This window comes from Epinephelus moara, chromosome 4 (assembly GCF_006386435.1).
Source record: "Epinephelus moara isolate mb chromosome 4, YSFRI_EMoa_1.0, whole genome shotgun sequence".
Lineage (NCBI taxonomy): Eukaryota > Metazoa > Chordata > Actinopteri > Perciformes > Serranidae > Epinephelus > Epinephelus moara.
In genome coordinates, this window is record NC_065509.1 from 39,010,813 (window position 1) to 39,019,785 (window position 8,973).

Consider the following 8,973-nt stretch of genomic DNA (forward strand, 5'->3'; position numbering starts at 1 on the left):
ATGTAGATGTTGAACATGGCATCCTGTAAAAGAGAAATACAACAAAATAGAAGTTAAGGTGAAACAAGCGGAGGTAAACACTCTGCCTGCCAAAGCTTACTCATGTCACTCTGGAAAATACAACCAGCAGTTCCTGTCAGTATTTTAATTAAGCACACTCGAGTAGTTTTATTTCACATGTGGAATAACAGGCAGGCAGGTCCTTCCTGCAGACGGCAGTGACAATTACTTGGAGCACTCTGCCCTCGTTCATCTGAAAAACAGGGAGGAGAAAATGAGGAGAAAATGGAGGGTAACATAACCACAGTGATTAGTACAAAACACATCTGTAGCCTTTTTAATAAGCGGGTCTAAAATAATTGCCCTGTGCATTGTTTATATACTGCCCACAGCCTGCCAAGCTGCAACTGTCTTTCCAACGCCTTAATAACCTGTACTTATTCTATACACTCTTAATTTGAAAATAACACCATTAAAAAGCTTTGTTGGTGCGATTAAGCCGGAGCGTTGGTGGCCTCTGATTTGGACGTCTGCATTAACTGAGCTGTAACTTCTCTTTAGCTCCATTCAGCCGCTAATTATTAAGTTTGCTGTTTCTGATCAAACGTCATGGAAATCAAGAGCAATTATTCATCAGTCCGAGCCACAAGCGTAACGTAATAATTTACTGAGCAGAGCGTACGGTAAATAAACAAATTTAATACATGACCACACTTGGGAAACTAAATAAGTCTTATTTCTGCATGATTTCAAGATAAAAATAATTATTCTTTAGCGAATTGTTTTCTGTGTTTCACTCGTTTGTACATGACGTCTTGTCATGTTCTGCACAGCACTGCTTTTGAGAACCTGCTGTACAAATAAAGTTTATCATTATTATTTCTTACAAGTCATCAGGGGAGTAATTAGAGTGGAGCAGTGTTTGTGTATCCCTGCGTGTTTCTTCAGGCCATATAACCTAAATACACTCATTAGCCTCCTGCTGTATTTATTTTGTCATCGCACCCTTTGTTCACGAGGGACGTCTGCTGTTCAGGACAAGTGGTCAGGAATTTGAAACTGGAGTCGCCATCGTTATTCCTCCTCAGTCGACACGTTGCCATGTGCGGTGAGTTTGTCTAAGCTCCCCTAATGAAACAGGGCCTAAATGTGGAGGAAGGAGCACGCAGGGCGGGGGGGAAGTCCTGCTTTGCCGTGTTCAGGTGTACATGGGATGTTTTTGTATGTAGATGCCTCCAAGCAAATACCATTCAGTCTGAAGGTCTGATTAAGGACACCAGGAGGGAAAAAGAGTGCAGCTCCAAATAATAAATTCAGTTACCGTAAAGCAGAAATCCAGAGCACATTTGAGTCTGCTGCTGCTGCTGAATGTTTCACGGCTGCTCAGGGGTTTGGCTGCTGTTTTTGTAGCACAGACATCCAACCACCCAAAGCCATTCAACTCAATGTTCACCTGTTACCTGTGCTTTAAAACAGGCTGCTGCAGGCGCTCAGGAAGAATGCCAAGCCTGCAAATTCAACACAGCAATAAGATTTATACACAGGGCTGTCTCTTTGTGAGGTTGTTGCTTTCTTGAATAAAAAACCGAGGTAAGAAACGCATAAGAAATACACAATGAGACGTCTGAAAGTAAATGAAATGCTTGTGGTCAGTTTGACTCGTGGGTAAGTTTGTTTTCACCTCTGACAGTTTATTGTTGAGGTGACAACAAGCAGCAGCCTCAGGGGCTGAGAAATGAAGCCAACGCAGAAGTGCACATCATGCTGTAGTCTGTATTTTCAGAGACAATATTGGCGCAACATAAAACAAATATTTCAAAAAATAGCTGGTCCATAGATTCCTTTGTTATATACCTCAGAGCCAGTTGAAGATTTGTAAAGATGGTGATCGACAGGAAGAATAGATTACACATGGGGGAGACACTGCAGTATTGTTAGCATCAGATGGGAGACCACCATGCACCCTGAGAGCTTCCGTGTCAGGTGAGGGAGAGCTGCCGCTGCTGGTTTGGAACAGTTGGAGAGATTACGTATTTCCACCCATGTGGTTGTTGTATGTGGACTGAAAACTAAATTGCATTAACACCTGGGTTCAGTGTGGCCACAGTGCTTTCCTGACCACCACCAGAGGTGGTTTGGCCACTTGGAACACAGCCTTTCCTTAATGTGTTTTGCATGGATGAATTTCTAAACGGGCCTACGATGCACAGGCCAGAGGGTCTAAAGTGTCAGAGGCCCCCTGGCTTTCACCTTTGAAATGTCACTTGAAGACACCCGTACAGTACCAACCAGGAAAAGACCACAAAGAGGATACAAAAACATAAAATGGCCACTGAGAGACACAAAAATACTACAACAAGATGCAAAGCAACAACAAAGAAACACAAAATGAAACCAAACCAAGAGCAAAGCTTGTTCAAAGACACCAAAGCAATGACTAAGAGACACAAAATGGCTTAAAAAAAGGAAATAAACAACCACGGACACAAAACAACTACAAAAAGACTTAAAATTACAACAAGGAGAGAACAAATAGCTACAAAGAGACTCAAAACAACCACAGAGATTCAAAATGACAACAAAGAGACACAAAACAACTACAAAGTGACTCAAATTTATCACAAAGAGACACAAAACAACTACAAAGTGACTCAAATTTATCACAAAGAGACACAAAACAACCACAAAGTGACTCAAATTTATCACAAAGAGACACAAAACAACCACAAAGTGACTCAAATTTATCACAAAGAGACACAAAACAACTACAAAGTGACTCAAATTTATCACAAAGACACAAAACAACTACAAAGTCTCAAAATAACAAGGAGACACAAATCAACTACAGAGATTCAAAATTATCACAAAGAGACACAAAACAACCACAAAGTGACTCAAAATTAAAACAAAGACACAAAACAACCACAAAAAGACTCATATTCACCTCAGAGACACAAACCAACCACAAAGAGACTTAAAATTACCACAGAGAGAGACAAAACAACTACAAAGAAACACAAGACAACTACAAAGAGACTCAAAATGAAAACAGAGACACAAAACAACTATGAAGAGAATCAAAATGACAACAGAGACTCAAAACCATTAGAGACACAAAACAACTACAGACTCAAAATGATAACAGAGACACAAAACAACCTCAGAGCAACTTAAAATGACAACAAAGTGACACAAACAACTGCAAAGCGACTCAAAATGACAACAGAGATTCAAAACCATTAGAGACACAAAACTACTACAGACTCAAAATGACAACAAAGAGACACAAAACAACCACAAAGGGACTTAAAATTACCACAGAGAGAGACAAAAACCAACTACAAAGAAACACAAGACAACTACAAAGAGACTCAGAATTTTAACAGAGACACAGAATCACAGAGAGATGTGTAGTGACCAGAAAGAGACTCAAAAACAACAGCAAAAAGAGGCTAACCCGTGACGAGCTCTGTGTTCTTCCTCCTCATGTAGTTGAGGTGTTGGGGCCTTTTGTATGCCTGTGCCCAGGGGTCCATTGTCTCATCATCTGCCCATGGTGTTGTGGGAGCATTTACACTTGTACTTTCATGTGGTCAGTTGCTTTCCAGTTGCAGTCCAGTCACCATAAACTCACTGCAGAGTGTAAACAGGGTCATAGATATCATGAAGCGCAGTAATCATGCTTCTTGGCCTGCTGATGTAGTTTATGGTTAAATTAGGCTTACATTATACTAGCATATTATTCTGACTTAACCCTCCACTGACCTCCTAAAATAATGACCGCCATGGTTGCAAATGCATGATTGTGATTTTATATCTGTTTTGACTTGTTCCAATAAATACATGATATTCAGTCGAGACCTGGGGTTAAAGTGCTTCTTGGGACCAGCTGCTCCTTTATTTCCGTCCCTAATGGAGCTATACTGGGGTGCCTTGCTCAAGAGCACTTGAAGGTTGAAGGAACTTGAGCTTCTCTGCTGTGTTTTTTACCAGCTGCTTCATGTATTCGAGCAGGCCACCCTCTGACCACAAGGCCACTTCTCTTACCGTCAGGCCTTTGTGCCACATGGACAAGTACTCTACCAGAGATCTGAATGTAAATACCTCTCTTGTTAGTTTTTGCTCAGGCCCGGCCTTTAACAGGAACTCAAGCTGTGCTAGCTCGCCATTAGGCCCTGGCAAAACGAAAAGACATAATTCAGATTATTAAGTCAGCCGGGAGGGGGTGGAGGATTGTCAGAAACACTGCGAATATTACACGACTCCAAAATAGCCTCCTAATTGAATCTGTCAGCGTGCCCTCATCTGGCTATTACACACATTTAACTCTTTGTTCAGGGTAAAATATAGACTCCCAACGTGAACTTTAGCCGGTGACTATTTCATGTAAATGTTTGCTTTTTCACACACTGACACAAAGCTGTACTGTTTTACACTGTACAGGACTGAAACATTTTAAATAGGTTTTATGAATCTGTAGCATTGGTGTGAAACATCCGCAGAATACTAAATAACTCAGACTTGTTTGAACAGCACAGGTGTGGCCAGCGTCTGTCAGGAGTCAGCTCTCGGTAGTCGGACTTGGAGATTTACCAAGCATGTTAAACTGTAGCCAATTTTACAGTCCTAAATTATATGGCCGGCTTGGAAAAATAAGGAGAGTCAAAGGGTAAGGGGGAGATTTACCAGTCGAATCCTGTTACAGAAGTGGAGTGCGGATTGTCACCGGCCACTTGCTGAAGACATAACATATTACTGCTGAGGATAAACAGCAGATTGGGATTTTTCTGCCATCTGCACAGCAACACAGACTCAACAGGCCAACTGTTGGGACAATGTGACGCTAAAGAGGATTCAGTTTTAGCTGCTGAAAGTTAGATGGATTGTGTTTCATTAAATGTGAGTATCAGAGTGCAACGGGATTCAGTTTACCCTTTAGGAGTTTCCACAGATTAATCTGAAGTCCAGCAAATATTTATGTAACAGATTTGGTCCTTTTTGCAGTCACAGGAGACTGTATGTAGAATCTTTTAGTGTTGTATAATATTGTTATAAGGGAATATATTCAGTCTTTTGTGAGTTGGTAGGACTGGACTCTGCTGCACGTTAGCTTTAGCTTCCACTTAGCTTTTCGCTAAGTTAGTTTTGCATAGCCGGACCTTTCTCATGCTGTGCCAGCACTGTAGAAAGGTCCGGCTATACTCATCATAATTCTGAACTAAGGGGAAAATAAGCTCTGAGTTTTTGTATCTCTTGAAACCAATCACATCGGTCTTGGGCGTCGCAAAGCCCAGAACACAGTGCTCTTGTAAAATAACATTAGGAGGGAACTTGTTTTGGTGGAACATGGGAAGGTGAGCCCTGAAATTAAAATGACTGAATTCCTTCAAAAGAAAAAAGCACATAAAACATTAAAAGATGTTTTTTTTGTGTGTGTGGTGGCGGCTGCTAGCTCGGAGGTTGTTGTTATATGCACAGCACTATAATGAAGATAAATGTGGATGATGTGGTTCTGTTGGCTTCATCACTTCGTGACCTCCAGCAGGCACTGGAGCGGTTTGCAGCCCAGTGTGAGGCGGTCGGGATGAGTCAGCAATGACATTGCTGATACAAGTGGACAAAATGAGTTTCCTCCATCGGGTGGCTGGGCTCAGCCTAAAGTGCAACACACACTGCCGCCGGCACGGCACTGTGGCCGTCAAGTGCCGCCCCCCAATGCACATTGGCAGCAGCGCGGAGCGGCAACGTTGACACTAAAGTGTATTTCCCACCCCAGCTTGCTAGGTGGCTGTACCTACACTAGTTGCCAACGGTTGCCAACTGCTAGTAACGGAAGAAGAGGAAAAACTTTGAGGCAACAACAACTTGGATGTCACGGCTGAGTTTCTTATCAAAATCGTCTTATTAAAAATTTGAAGCAACCGGAGTTGATAGTACGGCGGCCGAGACATACATAAAAGGCTTTTTTCGCAGCGCCGGCCGTGCTGGAAATAGAGCAGTGGGCTGAAGCAGAGTGGTACGGCACGTCGGCTGGCGCCGGTGTGGGTTTGTTTATAGAATATAATGGAGGTGGGCGTTTGGACGCACGGTGTATGGTGGCGGTGTGTGTTGCTCTTAAGAGATACGGTGAGGAGCTTGGACATCCGAATGGAGCTTGAAGTAGAGCCGCTGCTCCTTCGCATCGAAAGGGATCAGTTGAGGTGGTTCGGGCATCTGATCAGGATCCTCCTGGGCGCCTCCTGTTAGAGGTGTTCCGGTCACGTCCCTCTCTCTTGGGTGACATTCACTTTCAGTAATGAGTGGATCTTCAAGCATTTACAAATTTATATTGATTTCGACCCGATTATGTGAACTGGATATATTCTAATCCTCACTTGGAGAAAAAATAAGTGTTGCGGAGCGTCGTTCCTGTGGGCTACAGCAACACTAAACTCCTGAGCTTGCCTGAGAACGACTAAAAACATCCCATGGAGAGAGACTCTCACTGCAGCCTGTTCTGTTTTGTTCTGTCATTCTGTGGACAACAAAAGACTACCATCTTTGTCACCGCTGATGAGGACGTAGGGTCTAGGTACCATGTCTGAAGGGTTACTTTTGAATCCAAAGGTACTATACTGAAAGTGTTTGGTGGAAACGGGGCTCATGTTAAAACAAGTGGCTTCAAAGTTCAAAGTGAGTCTAACAACATGCTAGCAGCGCTGAGAACTTGTATTTAGCATTTAGCTCAAAGCAGAGCTTAAATGCTCACAATGACAATGCTAACTGGCTGAGTAGCAGTGGGTCGGTATGATGTCACAGTGTTCACCATCTAGTTGGTGAATGTGAACATGCTTACATTTGCCAATAAGCTCTAAAAAAGTTTACCTAATTATTCAGGCCAGATGTCGGCCTTCAGTCTAAACCGTCTTATATTACCAAGCTAGTTATGTTATGCCATGTTAGTTATGTCACTAAGCCCAGTTAGCTACGCAACACCTACACTGGGTGTAAATTTTCAGCAAGAACTCATTTCTGTGTTAGTACTAGTTTGTGTGGTGCAACCTGTTTTAATTTACTCATGTGTGAATCTCTACTTAGTAAGCACTTGCGGTGCTTGTGTTATAACTTGGCTCAGTTTGAGCTCCAGATGTCTTCAACTTGCTGGCAACATAAGCTCTGTGAGAACAGGACCGCTGCCACTGACTGACTAACTGTCTCGTAACCTTGTTATTTGTTTCTTATGCACGCTCTGGACATCCTCATTGTTTACCTTGAGGTACAAGGATGAACGCTGGGTGAAACGTTTATACTCGACGATCAAGGACCACTGCTCTTTATTATTATCTTCCCTGCAAATTACATTTGATTTAGATTCAAGCGAAACAGATGTGACTCTTGCTTTATCTGCGGTGAGCTTTGACCAGATTTATGGAGCACAAACCTACAACTTGGAGGACGTGAACTTTGAGCACAATCTGTTTTTCTGACACATTTTATCCAAATAAATCCAGCCTGACATCAAACAGCTTGACATCAAACAATCATGACTTGCACGGATTTTCAGAGCCACAGATGCTCGCCGTTTACAGGAAATTGTCACAGTAGAGGACACTGAGCGCATGTCTTTATCCTCTCCCTCCTCTCTGATTATACATTCATGGACTCGCCCCCCAACGTTGCACTTCACCTTCAACCCCAATTCAAGCTTGTTAAGTCTGATTGTGCAATGAGGAAACAGTGCTTGGGAATCCAGCAGTTTCTGCTAGTTGGAATAAGGAAATTAAGATTAAGCAGCAGTGCAGAGGAGTGAGAGTAAATGATGTCAAATTGGAAACAGGGTCTCCTGAGATTTTGGAACATCTGTTGGGGTGTCAGGTTGCTTTAGCTCTCGTTAGGCCTGCAGTTTACCTCGTGAAGCGGTTGCCAAATGCCCCCCTGCTCCCTCAAGGCACTGTCCACTGTTTTACAAACAACCGCAGAGCTGAGGCCAAGACTTAATGTGCTCACCTTACACACAACCTTTGCTGTCCCCGAATGCACTTCTCATTCCCACAGAACCGGTCCCACATAGGCGGCTTCTGCGTCGCTGCAATTGCGTTCAATTTGGTTAGATTAACGACTAAGATAATGTAGACTCTTTTCCCACAGGAAAGCTGCTGCTCTGCACTTCATGCTGCGATAACCTCTTTGTATTTCTTCCATGATATATGGACACTGAAAGCTACATCACGCTAGCAGATATTAAAGGAGATAGATCATGTCAACCGTCAAAACGCCATCCAAGTATCTGCTGGGTCGACCTGTTCGCAGTGAAGATCTCACTGGAAAAACACATTTCCCAACGCGTCACGATGTGTTTGTGATGTTCCTCCCTTCCTCTTTTTTCACACCGGAGGAAGAAAGGTGAAAGCATCCAAGTTTGGGTTGTCACATTAATGACACGATCGCCTCTGACGTTCAAATTGCATTTGACAGTGAACTTCCGAGGCACAGATGTATCGGCCCGGGCCCAAGCAGACGCCGGCTTCGGTGCCAGACGACTGAGCAATCATTTGGAAAACACTGGCAACACCCGGTGTTTTCATTTTCAGCTCGCTTTTTAACCTCTTAGTAAACTTTCAGGGAATCTTTTTTCTTTTGCTGAGGGTCCCTGATGACTGTGCACACATTTGTATCCCCCTCCTAAAAATAAGAATCTGTCGACGTGTATTGAAATGCTACTGTCCATTGGATTTGGAAATTACAGTAAGAGTTTGATGAGAGCAGCCAGCCTGGGGGTTAAGGCAAGGTTATCCCTCACTGCCTTCCAAAATGGCTCCCTTGAGACCTGACCTCTCTGTGTCCTGACCTCACGGCGCTAAAGCCATAATCTCTGTTTGCTCGTCAAGTTTTCTTTCTAACTCCTACTGTCTCCATATTTCCTCTCTCCCCGTCCCCTCCACTATTTACTCTTTACATCACTCCGTTTTATTTTCTCTCCCTCTGTTTCTCAGT